A 15,200-nucleotide genomic window follows, 5' to 3' on the forward strand; every position below is an offset into this window, starting at 1 on the left:
CTTCAAAGCATTCAGGATAACCCCGCAGGAGAGAGGGAATTAGAGGAATGCCCAGGAAATTGTTCATTGAAGTGATTCTTCCCCTGTCCTGCCATAATATCTCCAGTATGTCTCAATCATAAATAAGACACTTGTCTTCCCACTAGGGCATGTCTTTCTTAGGGACAGAAACTCTGTAGCCTTTGTAACTACAATTTTACTAGCATATGGTAGATGAGTAAATGGATGAATGAGTTCTTCAGAGGCAATCAATTCTATTTCAAGGAACAATCTAAGAAAGAGCTTCAGAGTCCTCTGTGGTTGTCCAAAATGAATCCAGACATCATTGGTGACCCTAGGATGTGTTTAGTCACCCAAGAATCCTCAGAATAGAATAAACCAAAGAAAGCCTCCCCAAATTACCCTGGTCTGAACTCTTGAAATTGCAATACCCAATGTGCCCTTCCACTGACCTGGCCCTTTTGCAAAAGGGTCACAGCTTAGGCAGAACAAATGTCAAGCTAACTTCTAGGTAATTTCAACAAAATGGGCCCAGTAACCGATGCAGTCAAGGGCTTTCCCAAAGAGCTCCATAATAACCCAAGGACAGAGCCACCATATGAAGCTCTAAAAAAGGAACCTTTTTGTAAAACTTGAGATACTCTAAGGAAGGTCCTCTAATCTAAAACATTTTTAATAGCCTATTACATGTCTGACATACCAGTGTTAATGCTAAGCCCTTGACATTGGATAATTTATGATACATCCAGAAATCAGTTAGGTTTTTTGACCATGAAAAATGAAGGAAAGAAATGATCTTAAGACTGTCTATTCTTCCAATTTTTAGGTAAAAATCAATAAAAATTAAAATACATACCTATGTCTTTTAAAAAAAACCTACTAGAGTATTTATAAAGGTCAGAATTAGCAAAATACATACTTTTTTCTTTTTTAGGATGTTATCAAACAGCAAGGACTTGCTTTCTTAGTTATAGATATGCTAGGCTCTGTGTACCCCCTTAGTATTAGTTTATTAAAGCTAGTAAGCCTGAATTTGCTTTATTTTGACAGGTATAAAAGAACATAAATTCATTATAGAGAATTTGAAAAATATAGAAAGTTCTGAAGAATATCCAAGAGATTATCTCTATAGACTTTCTGATGCACGTTCTTCCAGGCTTTTACAGACTTTTACACATTTCATATATATACATATTACAATTAAAGCACAATTGTAGAGATGAGGTCTTGCTATGTTGCTCAGGCTGGTCTCCAACTACTGGTCTCAAGTGATCCTCTCACCTTGGCCTCTTTTTTTTTTTTTTTGAGACGGAGTCTCACTCTGTCACCCAGGCTGGAGTGTAGTGGTGCGATCTCGGCTCACTGCAAGCTCCGCCACCCGGGTTCATGCCATTCTCCTGCCTCAGCCTCCCAAGTAGCTGGGACTACAGGTGCCCGCCACCACGCCCAGCTAATTTTTTTATATTTTTAGTAGAGACAGGGTTTCACCGTGTTAGCCAGGATGGTCTCGATCTCCTGACCTTGTGATCTGCCCACCTTGGCCTCCCAAAGTGCTGGGATTACAGGCGTGAGCCACCAAACGAAGCCACACCCAAGTTTTTTTTTTTTTTTAACTTTGAACATGGTAATTTATCTTATGCATTATTTAAATCAACTGTTTAAAAATGTTCAAAAGCCACTTTAAGAAACATTTAAAAATACATTTTTCTGACTTCATGGTGATCACTTAAAATAAGCAAGTCACCAGACATTCTTAAACCATTCATAACAACATTACCTTAAATGATTTTTAGATTCCAAAACACAAACATTCACTATGTAGTACAACACAGCGCTTAGCAGTAAGATCAGTTTCCCTCTGATAAAATACTTCATGTAGGTTATTAATTTGCTGGGCCCTGCAAAGTTATTAAAATTTAACTAATATAAACTGAAAACTAGAGAGGTAAGGGAATTGAAATAGAGCACAATTCAACCCTAAAACTTTAGAGCTGGTTTCTCTAAAGAGAATTTGTAAAATTCCTTATTCCACCCTTTGTTAAAGTTTTTATTTCAACTCTTATATATAAACACGTGTTTGGGTTTTTTTGGGTTTGTTTGTTTGTTTGTTTGTTTTGAGACAGAGTCTCACTCTGTCGCCCAGGCTGGAGTGCAGTGGCGCGATCTCAGCTCACTGCAAGCTCTGCCACCCGGCTTCACACCATTCTCCTGCCTCAGCCTCCTGAGTAGCTGGGACTCCAGGCGTCCGCCACCACGCCTGGCTAAATTTTTTGTATTTTTAGTTGAGACAGGGTTTCACCATGTTAGCCAGGTTGCTCTTGATCTCCTGACCTCGTGATCTGCCTGCCTCGGCCTCCCAAAGTGCTGGGATTACAGGTGTGAGCCACTGCTGCCCAGCCCCTAAACACGTGGTTTTAAATCAACAGAGGTAACATTAACATTTAGCATAGGGTCTATCACAGGTTGTCTCCCAGATTGCTTCAGTATGTTTCTGTCAGGCCTACTATAAAGCAGAAAAACAAAGCAAATGGGTTTTGGTTTTTTTTGTTTTTGAGAAAAGGGTGAGTGGAAGAATCCAAATAACTTTACTTCCTTTAATAATTGTAGATGTGGCTAGGCGCGGTGGCTCACGCCTATAATCCCAGCACTTTGGGAGGCTGAGGCAGGCGAATCACCTGAGGTTGGGAGTTCAAGACCAGCCTGACCAACATGGTGAAACCCCGTCTCTACTAAAACTACAAAATGAGCTGGGCGTGGTGGTGCATACCTGTAACCCCAGCTACTCGGGAGGCTGAGGAAGGAGAATTGCTTGAACCCAGGAGGCAGAGGTTGCGGTGAGCCAAGATCACGCCTGGGTAACAAGAGCGAAACTCCGTCTCAAAAAAAGAAAAAAAAACCAGTAATAATAATAATTGTAGATGCAGAATTAATTTAAAATTCTAGATTTTTAAGTAGGGCAACTATCTTGAGAGCCAGCAGGCATTATTCTTAGACTTTTACTTTCAATCTCATAGGGAAACCCAGTTCGTAGGTTTAAAATTATCAATTAAGTAATAAAAATTTTAATCACTATTAACAGCCAAATTAACCCTTTGAAGGCAGCATTTAAGAGTAACTAGAAAATGGGAATTAGTAATAAAACAAATAAAGAAGGGCAATAAATACAAAGCAGAAACTGTCAAAGAATAATAGTCTAATGAACTGAAAACAAATGGAGAATAAAATGCTAGATATAATTTAATCAATCAAGGGATTCTTTCAAGTACAATAGTGCATCAGCCTGCTAATAACTATGGTTTGACAGTCTCAAAGAAGTGAAAAATTAATACTCAAGAAAACAATTGTGAAAATAACCAGTTAGCAAATTTAATGCTCAAATCCAATTCCATATTCAAATAATATTAAAAGCCGATCAGTGGTTTATTTTCATATCTCATTACAGTAAGAAAAACTCCTCTGAAATTTATGATATTTGAAAACAAACTGCGACAAAAATTGGCTTTATCTATGAACTTTCCACTAGAAAATATAAGCATACCATCATTAGAGAACATAAGACATCAAAAGCCTTATGTTTTAAAACCATACTGAAATAATTTATTTAAATAACAAAGATCTTAATCTAAAAGATAGTGAATACATCATCATCATGAAATCTGGTTTTATGTGCTCTATGAAATACTTGGAGAATTGTTTTTGTTTTTGCTTTATTAGGTCACACAAAACAGAATGAATTGGCAGAAAAGTGCTCTGTATGTTATAAAATAGCATTTACTACTTCAATTTAAATTTTTTTTACTAACAATTGTAGACCTTTTTGATGACACTTATTTTATGTATGCTTTTAATAAATTTTGTACTTATTAGTACTTAATGAACCCTTCCTGCCTCAATATAAAATTACTAAACTTGGAGAATTACAGATTTTATCGTGGGCCCTGATATTAGTCACTTTGGAGAAGCTACAAATTTGGCCAAAATGAATGATCCAATGACCCTTTAAATTATCTTTATTTTATATTTAATATTATGTGATCCTGGACTACACTGATTTAAAACATGCTTTTTGAAAAATGTCTTAATAATGGGGCAGTAATCTTCAGTGTGTTTCAAACACTATTTGCACCAAAATCATGTAGGTATTGGCAGTGGTTCTCAAACTAGGATGACAAAGACACCTGCAGAGTTTGCTTAAACACAACTGCTGGCCCCTGCCCCTGCTCCTAGAGTATCTGATTTAGTAGATCTGAGATGGGGCCCTGAGAGAGGTTGCATTTCCAACAGGTTCCCAGGTGATGTTGATGCTGTTTGTTGGGACCACACTTTTGACAATCACTGTCCTAGGGTATTTGGTAAGAATGCATGTACTCTTGGGCCCCATACTTAAGTTAGAATTTCTGAGACTGGGGTCTGCAGATCATCATTTTAACAACATCCTAGGCAAGTATGCTAACCACTGTTTAAGAATCACTATGATAATTTGGCTGGGTTAATTTGGGTATTACTGGCCAATGTATCAGATGTCATATATCATATAAATAAAAATGGAAATAATGCTAAATGACTAACTCCAAGCCTGATACAGTTCAAATGAACACACAGGGTTTGAATATAAATCCTGCCTCTGTTACTTACTAGCTTTGTGAAAGTGACAAAGTTACTCTAATTCTCCGGGCCTCAGTTTCCTTTTCTATAACATGGGAATAACACCCAAATTTTGAGGATTAACACTATTATACACAGATTATCTAAGCACAATAGTTAGCACACAGTAGGCACTCGATAAATACTAGCTATTACTTATTAAGAAATGTATGAAATATTTCCTTCAGTATCTGGTCAAAGCAAATTTTTTATTCACTTAAATGCAATAGTTACACTCCAAGGTAATAGAATAATAATACAATCTTCTATTTATTGCTCCCTATTCTGGGACAGACAGTGTTCTAAGAACCTTACATTTATTTAATCCTCACAAAAATCCTGTGAGGTAGGTAGTATTATCATCCCTAATTTACAGATGAGAAAATTGAGACACAGAGAGATTAAATAAAATTGCTCAAGGTTACAAAAACAGTAAGTGTTGGAGCAAGAATTTAAACCCAAGCAAGTCTGACTCTAGAGCCCAGGATTCATGACAACATTCATTTCCTATGAGCAAATCTTAAGGTTTTTGGATATTTATAGTAAACCATTTATACTTCTAGTCAAGTAACACATATGAAAATTCATGTCCACACTATGGTAAAGAGTTGTTCAAAGAATAAAATGAATGCCTTGGAATTTTGGCAGATGATACTACCATGATAATAGGTAAAAATTGGTGCATGTTTTCACTATGTGGACAGAGTAATCCATGGTTAGCCAATGAAATGAACATCCTCTCAAATAAACCATTCAAAGAGTCATGATTTTGACATGTTTTGGCACAATAAATAGAAATTATTTAGCTAGCCAGGCGCTGTGGCTCATACCTGTAATCCCAGCACTTTGGGAGGCGGAGGTGGGTAGATCACCTGAGGTCAGGAGTTCAAGACCAGCCTGGCCAACATGGCAAAACCCCATCTCTACTAAAAATACAAAAATTGGCCGGGCGTGGTGGCACACGCCTGTAATCCCAGCTACTCGGGAGGCTGAGGCAGGAGAATCGCTTGAACCTGGGAGGCAGAAGTTGCAGTGAGCCGAGATCGCGCCACTGCACTCCAGCCTGGGGGACAGAGTGAGACTCTGTCTCCCAAAAAAGAAATTATTTAGCTAAACAGCAGAGTCAGTGGCATGACAGCCATGTGAAATTGGCGTAATGATAAACATAAGGGAAATGTAAATCTTTTGTGCCATTAAAAATAATCTCATAGAAAGTCTGTAAAATATTCTGTTATGACACACTCAGTATTGCTAAAGATAATAAAAATAAAAATTTTCTTTCCTTTCAGAAAGTCTTTAAACAGAGTCACTAAAAATAGAATGAAACATTTGTGAATGTTTTTGATGACAGCCTTGAATAGGTATTCTGCGTTGTTAGAATTATCCATTGGCAAGACAATTATCCCAAAATAGTAAGTCAGCATCAACCTTCAGACTGTTATTTATAAGTTAAGTATCTACTCTTTCAATATATAACATTTAAGCACTCTGCATTTTCTATTGTTTTTAATTAATTCTTGTCAAAATCTTGCATTCAAAATAATCTTGCCAGTGTAACTAATAGCCACCTTAGATCCTATAAATGAATTTTAAAACTCTGCTTTAAACAAGTTATGAAAGGCACAAACACGTTCTCATCTCTCAACAGGATGAGAATGAAAGAAATCAAATTATGTAGTTAGAAAGAGTTTAAAATAATCAATTTAAAATGTCACTTAGTAATTCCTGAGAGTGGCACTGATACAAGAAAAGCATCCTCAAATAGCATTAAATTTATTATTAGTTACCCATAATTAACAATGGGTAAATTTGGGAACAAATATTATAAAATACATGTTTACAGAATGCTGTGAATACTTTGAGTAAATTAATATTAATAGTGGAGAACGGTATTCAAGGGTGGCTGAACATATTTAGAAAAGAGACAACAGAGATTCCGTAAAGGATTACTAATTAGAATCAAATATATAATATAGTCAAGGCCCATGATAATTTTAAAGTGCAGTTTTATTAAGGAACTTCAGGATAAGTGCCAGTCTTATTTTAGCTTCTTCTGGAAGAAATACTGCCAATCGTAAATAATCACAGCAAAATTTCCATTAGACAAAAACCATATGTGTTGGGGGGGTTGGATCATTTATATCATCCTGCAAATATAAACTCAACTCTTGAGCTGTATTAACAACACTGAGCAACAATATTTCTTTATAAAATTTTCTTTTTTTTTTTTTTTTTTTTTTTTTGAGATGGAGTCTCACTCTGTCGCCCAGGCTGGAGTGCAATGGTGCGATCTCGGCTCACTGCAAGCTCCGCCTCCCCAGTTCAAGCAATTCTCCTGCCTCAGCCTGCCAAGTAGCTGGGACTACAGGCGCGCGCCACCATGCCCAGCTAATTTTTGTATTTTTAGTGGAGATGAGGTTTCACCATATTGTCCAGGGTGGTCTCGATCTCCTGACCTCGTGATCCACCCGCTTCGGCCTCCCAAAGTGCTGGGATTACAGGAGGGAGCCACCGCACCCAGCCCTAAAATTTTCTTTAAGGCAGATCTGTTTATTACTAATATGGTGCAGTGTAGTTTTAGCAAATTCAACTGTTTTGGTTTCTCAGTGACAATAATACAGATGGTCAAAAATAGACAACAAAATCTCTTTTCTAGTTCCTCTACCTGGCCACCATTTTAAAAACACAAGTTCTTCTTATATATATAGATATATTTTTATATTACTGTATCAAAACACATTTTAACAGACTTCGCAGCTCATTTAAAGCTTCAGTTTATAGTCATTCAAGTGAAAGATTTCTATATGGAATGTTCACTTAGAATTCCTCACTGGGATTCCAGTGCTCTATGTCAGAAATGCAGAAGTCCTTCTTCAGGGCAATGCTAGACATTTTACCTTTGTTCATTCATGATTTTCTTTCAAGGGTTTCCTAACTTCACTTTTGTGCCTTCATTTTTGTTTGCTTGACTAATTTCCTTTAGTATATTTTCAGGTAAGGTAGCTTGATATCTGTATAAATAACCATATGGATGAAGATGATAAACGAGGTATTCTAACACATACACAGTTGTAAAATCAACATAGTGAAAAGAAACTGCAAGATCAGAAGAGCAACCAGGACCCTCTACAGGACGATAATAGTTGTAATTCCAGTACCAAAAGGTTCTAGGTTGATAACCTTTATTAAATGGTGTTCTGGCACAAAGGGATGAAAAGTTTCTTTTCCAGTGGGATCTCTGGAATCTCCTGCTTCTACATTTATAATTTCCATGCATCTCCCCAGTGCTAAGTCTTCAGTGGAGGAACTACGTGACACTTGTCTGTTTTAAATGCATCAAGAAATCTTTTCAAGGCTTTCTTTGCTTAGTAAATATCCTGCTCCTCCACTCATACAGCCCTGTTTTACAAAGGGCTTAAATCTTCTCCTAAAATAAATGGGTTCTTTAGAATCATATTTTGAAAGAAGCCATCTCAAATTATCTAGTATGAAATATGTGTCATCGTCTGCTTTCAAAAACCAATCAGCATCTTCTAAATGATGTTCATGAACATACTGAAAAGGTTTAATTGTTTTCCAGTATAGCTCATCTCTGCCTTCTTTGGTTTTCAGTCCCACAGCAGGGAAGTCTTTATTTTCTTCTGAACTCATAAAAAATACTTTTAGACAACGCTGGGCCCATGTAGCTTTGACATGTTTGGCGTTTTTCTCTAGGTTTTGAGAGCCTGTCATAACCCAGCAAAGAATTTTAACTTGCTAATAGAGGTTTTCAGCGATGTCTATGTTCTCATCTTTACGTTGGCTAGAATCTGCATTGAAGTTCATTTGTCCTTCTAGATGATTCTGTCCATTATCATCTGAATGCCTCGCATGAGGATCATTATGAAGAACATTAGTCTGGGTGTCATCCTCTTCTCCCAACAAAATACTAAGTAGCTGAGAAAATAAAATAAACCCTATTGCCGATCCATAGAGGAAGGTTAAAAAATTCAGCCAGGATTTAGAGGTCATCTCGGAAAGTGTATTTCTGACATCGGCCGTGGCTCCCTCTTGCCCCTCCTGGGGGGCAGAGAGGGCGACGACATGGGACCGGCGACCTTTGCTTCTCTGGGCACCCGCAGAAGTGGCTCCTGGCCGCTAGCCGAGGCCGCCAACTGCCGCCCAGATCAGTCTCCCGCAGCAGCGGCAGAGTTTTAAATAAAATATAATCTGCGTGTCTTCACATGCTTCTTTCTTCCTATTTCTTCATGTTTCTTCCATTTTCTACCCTCAGAGTCTCTCACCCTGTGTGTATTCTGGAATCTCTCTTTATGCACCCGTACAGAAGTCTATCTGTTTAAAGCAGTTAGAGAGGCAAGACCATTCAAAACATGCTCCTCATGTAAGCAGTGTGGAAAGAAACATAGATGACAAATAGATGAGAAAGAGAGAGAGAGAGAGAGGAGCAATAGGAAGGAGACAAGGAAGGACTGAGGTGTTGTTTGTTTATGTAGATCTTTTAGACATCTTAATAAGTGGGTTTCTGATTGTCAGTAGAAAAAAACTTTCCTGCTCTCATTTTAGATTCCATTAGGACCGTCAGTCATACTTTTCTTTGTACTTGTTATTTCTACATCATGCTTCCTCATTTCTATAGAAATTCTCTGTACAGTTTCTAAGTTTGTGCCCAATTATTTGCATTGACCGCAACTTAGATTGGCTCTTTCTAAATAACTTCTAGGGAAGCTCCTTCATTTCCTATTTCCTTGTTGTGCTGTGGTTTAGTGTACATCGCAGGGCCAGAAGGAATTCTGAAGTACATGCTATTCTGCTTCACACGTCTTCCTTTTCCCCCTACACTGTGCTTCACTTTATGTCTAAATTCCTTCTAAACAGGTTTGGTGGTCATCTAGCCAAGAGAGGTCATCTTCAGTGACAGGAAGCTCACTACTTCTTGAGGTGACTCGGTCCATTTTTATAAGCTCTAATAATAATTAGAATACCTGTCTCTCTGTCACTCTCACCCACTGCTATTTCTAACTACTGGAGTCTCACACAGCAATTTAACCATAAAATTGTTTGCATAAAAGCCCTTCAAAAAACAATTCTATTTACAATAGTATGAGAAAGAATAAAATACTTAGGAATAACCAAGGAGGTAAAAGACTGGTACACTGAAAACTACAAAGCATTGCTGAGAGAAATTAAAGAAAACACCAGTAAATGGAAAGACATTTTATGTTCCATGAATTAGAAAACTTAATATTATTAAGATGCCAATACTACACAAAGCAATCTACAGATTCAATATAATCTCTGTCAAAATCCCAATGATGTTTTCTACAGAAATAGAAAAATCATCCTAATATACATATTGAATTTCAGGAGACCCCAAAATAGCCAAAACAATCTTCAAAAAGAACAGTTGGAGGTTTCACACTTCCTGATTTCAAAACTTACTACAAAGCTACAGTAATGAAAACAGTGTGGTACTGGCATACAGACAGACATATAGATCAGTAGAATAGAACTGAAAGTCCAGAAATAATCCCATACATTTATGGTCAACTGATTTTCCACAAGAGTGCCAAGACCATTCAATAGGGAAAGAATAGTTGCTATGACTTGAATGTTCCCACTGAAAGTTGTGCTGAAATTTAACTGTCATTGTACCAGTATTAAGAGGTGGGCTTTTTAGAGGTGATTGGAGCACGAGGGCTCTGCTCTGATTAATTGATTAATACTGTTATATTAGGAGTGAGTTAGATATCTTCTGGCATGGGTGCCTGATAAAAACAATGAGTTTGGCCTGATTTCCTCTTCTGTCTCAGATGCTCGCTTCTGCCTTTCACCCTTCTGCCATGAGATCATCCTCACCACATGTTGGCATCATGCCCTTGGACTTCCTGGCCTCAAGAACCATGAGCCAAATAAGTTTATTTATAAATTACCCAGTCTATAGTATTGTGTTATAGCGGCAGGAAACAGACTAAGACAATAGTATTTTCAATGAATGATGTTGGAAAAACAGGATAGCCACATGGAAAAAAATGTATTTGGACCCTTACTTTACACCATATATAAAAGTTAACTCAAAATGGATCAAAGACCCAAACATAAGACCTAAAACTGTAAAACTCATAGAAAAAAGCCTAGGGAAAAGCTTCATGACACTGGATTTGGCAATGATTTCTTGGCTATGACATCAAATGCACAGACAACAGAAGAAAAAAATCAACAAATTAGACTACATCAAAATTAAAAGCTTTGTCATCAAAGGACACTATCAACAGAATGAAAAGGCAACCCACAGAATGAGAGAAAATATTTGCAAATCATATACCTGATAAAGGTTTAATATTCAGAATATATAAAGAACTCCTACAACCCAGCAACAAAAAGCCAAACAACTCAATTAAAAATGGGCAAAGGATTTGAATAGACATTTCTTGAAAGATATGCCTATAGCCAATAAGCACGTGGAAAAATGCTCACTGTCACTAATATTAGAGAAATGCAAATCAAAACCACAATGAAATACCACTTCACCCTCATTAGGATGGCTATTATTTTTTTTTAAACCCAAACAATAAATAATAAGTGTTAGCAAGGATATGGGGAAATTGAAACTCTTGTGCACTTTGGTGGAAATACAAAATGGTGCAGCCGTTTGGAAGACAGTATGGTGGTTCCTTCAAAAATTAAAAATGGAACTATCACATGATCTAACAATTCCACTTCTGAGTATATACCCAAAATAATTAAAAGCAGGAAAGCAAAAAGATTTGTAGACCCATGTTCACAGCAGCACTATTCACAATAGCCAAAAGATGGGAACAACCCAAGTGTCCACTGACAGGTAATGAATAAACAAAATGTGATGCATACATACAATTAAATATTATTAAATCTTAAAAAGGGAGACAATTCTGACACATTCTACAACATGGATGAACCTTGAGGACATTATGCTAAGTGAAATAAGCCAGCCACGAAAGGACAACGGTTATTGATTCCACATACATGAGGTGCCTTTAGTGGTCAAATTCATAGACAGAAAGTAGAATGGTGGTTTCCAGGGACTGGGGACGGGAAAGAATGGGAAGTTACAGTTTAATGAGTACAGAGATTTGGAAGATGAAAAGATGAGTTTTAGTGATGGTTACACAACGGTGTGAATGGACATAATGCAATTGAACTGTAAGTACACTTAAATGGTCAAAATTTCAAATTTTATGTATCTTTTACCACATTTTTTTTTTTTTTTGAGACAGAGTCTCGCTCTGTTGCCCAGGCTGGAGTGCAGTGGCGCGATGTTGGCTCACTGCAAGCTCTGCCTCCCGGATTCACGCCATTCTCCTGCCTCAGCCTCCTGCACAATTTTTTTAATTAAAAAAACTCTTTAACTATCTGAAGGCTACTATCATGACCCCTGGAATAATCTTCAGAGTAGACACATTTATTTCCTTCAACCATTCTTCACGTGACATGATTAAAGTCCATTCATACCTCCAGTCACTCACCTCTGAATGTTCTCTAGCCACTATACCCCTGTTAATTGAGACCGTAGACCTCAATATGACACTGACCAGTTAAGAATGGAAAAGGCCTATCACTGCCCTCAATATGGCTACTAGATTTGGTAATTCAGCCAGACTTCCTACTAATTTATTACAATGCTGTTTATTTCTATAGAGCTAATTTTCCAGCTAAAACTCCCAAGTTCTTTTTTAAAACGTTTTATCAGTCAGAACTTTTTCAGTGATTAAAAAGAAAATCCAAATGAATACACAAAATCTATGTAAATTGACTTAAGCTGGAGGCATCACATTACTTGACTTCAAATTATACTACAAGTCTATAGTAACCAAAATAGCACGATACTGGCATAAAAACAGCCACGTAGACCAATGGAACAGAATTGAGATTCCAGAAACAAGTACACACATTTACAGTCAACTCATTTTTAACAAAGGCACCAAGACATACATTTGGGAAAGGACAGTCTCTTCAATAAAAGGTGCTGGGAAGACTGGATATCTATATGCAGAAGAATAAAACTAGACCCCTATCTCTCACCATATACAAAAGTCAAATCAAAATGGATTAAAGATTTAAATGTAAGACATGAAACTGCCAGAAAACATTGGGGAAATGCTTCGGGAGATTGACCTAGGCTAAGATTTCTTTTTTCTTTTTCTTTTTTTTTTTGGTTGGGGGGGGTGGCGCGGTTGCGGGGGCAGGGCGGAGAAAAGCTCTCCACCTTTCTCTGGTAAGAGAAAGATGTCACCAGGTGGCTTCCAGGTTCATGGGTGGTAGAATAAAGTGACAGTATTGTTCTCGACAACCCCAGTCAACATATCAAACGTATCATTGCTTTTCATGGGCTCTAATTGGGTCACATCCCTGAATCCGTCTCCATGGCCAGGATAATGCTAGTGCTGAGTGGCTTAGTTCTAAGCCACATGTTGTGCCCCTGACCAGGGATATAGCCAATTCCACTGAATCAGCCTGTGGGCTAGAAGAGGAGAGGAAGTAGGCCCTAGAGAATAATCAGGTTTACCTTATCAACAGGGAGAGGGGAAGTTGAGTGCAAAAACTACATACTTAACCACCCTTCAATCAGTTCAACTGGATATTTTGTGGACCAAGATATTGTTACCGGGAGTCCTTGTTCTTAGAGCTCCCAAGATGGTGGCGGGGGGCTTCCAAGATGGTAGCAAGCCTCGTGTTATCTGACCTGGGGTTCTTGGCCTCACGTATTCCAAGGAATGGAATCTTGGGCCATGCAGTGAGTGTTACAGCTCTATTAGAAGCCGTGGGTCACGGAAGAGAACCTAGAACCCAGTGACTAGAGTTCTGCTCGATTAGGATGAACCCAGGCAGTTAGCCGTGCAGGAACAATGGCAAGCCTTTAGCCCGATTGGGAGCAGCAATGGGTGCCTCGCTGGATCAGGAGCACAGCGGTCACCCTGCTGGATCCAGAGGGATAGAAGTCAGCGCGACAGCAGCAAACAGCAGTGGTGGACAGTGAGCGAAAGCTCAGCTCGAGCCGTAACAAACACGGACCAGAAGAGTGTGCAGTTGCAAGATTTAATAGAGTGAAAACAGAGCTCCCATACAAAGGGAGGCGACCCAGAGAAGGTAGCCGTTGCCAGCTCGAATGCCTGGGTTTAAATCCCGATCATTGTCCCTCCCGCTGTGCTCTCAGACAATAGATGATTGGCTATTTCTTTACCTCCTGTTTTTGCCTAATGGGCATTTTAGTGAGCTCTCTTTACTACCTGATTGGTCGGGTGTGAGCTAAGTTGCAAGCCCTGTGTTTAAAGGTGGATGCAGTCACCTTCCCAGCTAGGCTTAGGGATTCTTAGTCAGCCTAGGAAATCCAGCTGGTCCTGTCTTTCAATGTTACTCTACCTTTAGCTCTATTAAATACTATCTAATTAGATTTCTGGCAAGATATTTTGGGGATCATAATTCTATGAGGCAATGCATTCATTGTTTCTGTCAGCTGTGCGTGGTCCACAGTGTGATGAATGTGCCTTGCGTATTTTATTGCACTCAGTGATGAACGGATTGTGAATACATTTATGTCTGTTATATAGGCACATTATATAACATATGAACAGGCTGTTAAACACAGAGCTCCTCAGCCCACCACCAGGATCTTCCTGCTGAAGTGATACCACCAGCATCTTTGGATGTGGTCACACAACCAGATACCAGCTCCATCTTTGTCCTGTTTCTGGGCCCTATTTCTTGTGCCCAAATATACTGTGAGAAATCTTAACAAAATGTCTAGAGTCCTGGGAAGGTTGCTAACGGAGACTAATGTTCTGTGCAATGTATGGACTTTTTATCTAATCATCATCAACAAGACACTATTTTCTGTACATGTCCCAGATTTCTAATGCTTTCTAAACGCACCAAAAAAAATTTTTTTAAGTAGCAGTAGTCACAGCAAATATATACACTATTATATGCCAGGCTTTGTTCTAAAAGCACACAGAATTAAATATTAACTCATTTTTTTCCTCACAACAAACTTATAAGAGAGGTAGGTAGTTATCCTAATTATCATCATTATTACCTTCATTTTAAAGACAAAGAAACTGGCCAGGAACAGTGGCTTACGCCTATAAATCACAGCACTTTGGGAAGCCAACATGGGAGGATCATTAGAGACCAGCCTGGGCAACGTGGCAAAACCCCATCTCTACAAAAAATACAAAAATTAGCTGGGCGTGGTGGTGCATGTCTGTAGTCCCAGCTACTCAGGAGGCTGAGATGGGTGGATCACTTGGGCCTGGGAGGTCAAGGCTGCAGTGAGCCAAGATCACGCCACTGCACTCCAGCCTGGGTGACCCAACGAGACCCTGTCTCAAATAAACAAACAAACAAACAAAAACAAGGAAACTAAGGCCTGGAGAGGGGACGGCCCAAATCCACACAGCTGGTTAGTGCAAGCTGATACTGAGGTTGTCTGCCTCCATAGTCCTTGCGCTCATCACAGGAGTGGCATTTGACCTGCACACCCCTCCTCTCTCACTTCTGGCCCCCAGGCAAATGTGTAAGTG

At 38.6% G+C, this 15,200-nt stretch overlaps 1 long non-coding RNA gene and 1 pseudogene across 2 annotated transcripts in view; both read right to left on the reverse strand.

Annotated features, from left to right (window-relative positions):
* LOC129528148 (uncharacterized) overlaps nt 1-15,200 on the reverse strand; it is a 92,167-nt gene that overhangs the window by 18,626 nt on the left and 58,341 nt on the right. The window lies entirely within an intron of this gene.
* Nucleotides 7,565-8,655, reverse strand: LOC115931210 (glycoprotein-N-acetylgalactosamine 3-beta-galactosyltransferase 1-like; annotated as a pseudogene).

Source organism: Gorilla gorilla, chromosome 19 (genome assembly GCF_029281585.2).
Source record: "Gorilla gorilla gorilla isolate KB3781 chromosome 19, NHGRI_mGorGor1-v2.1_pri, whole genome shotgun sequence".
NCBI classification, from domain to species: domain Eukaryota; kingdom Metazoa; phylum Chordata; class Mammalia; order Primates; family Hominidae; genus Gorilla; species Gorilla gorilla.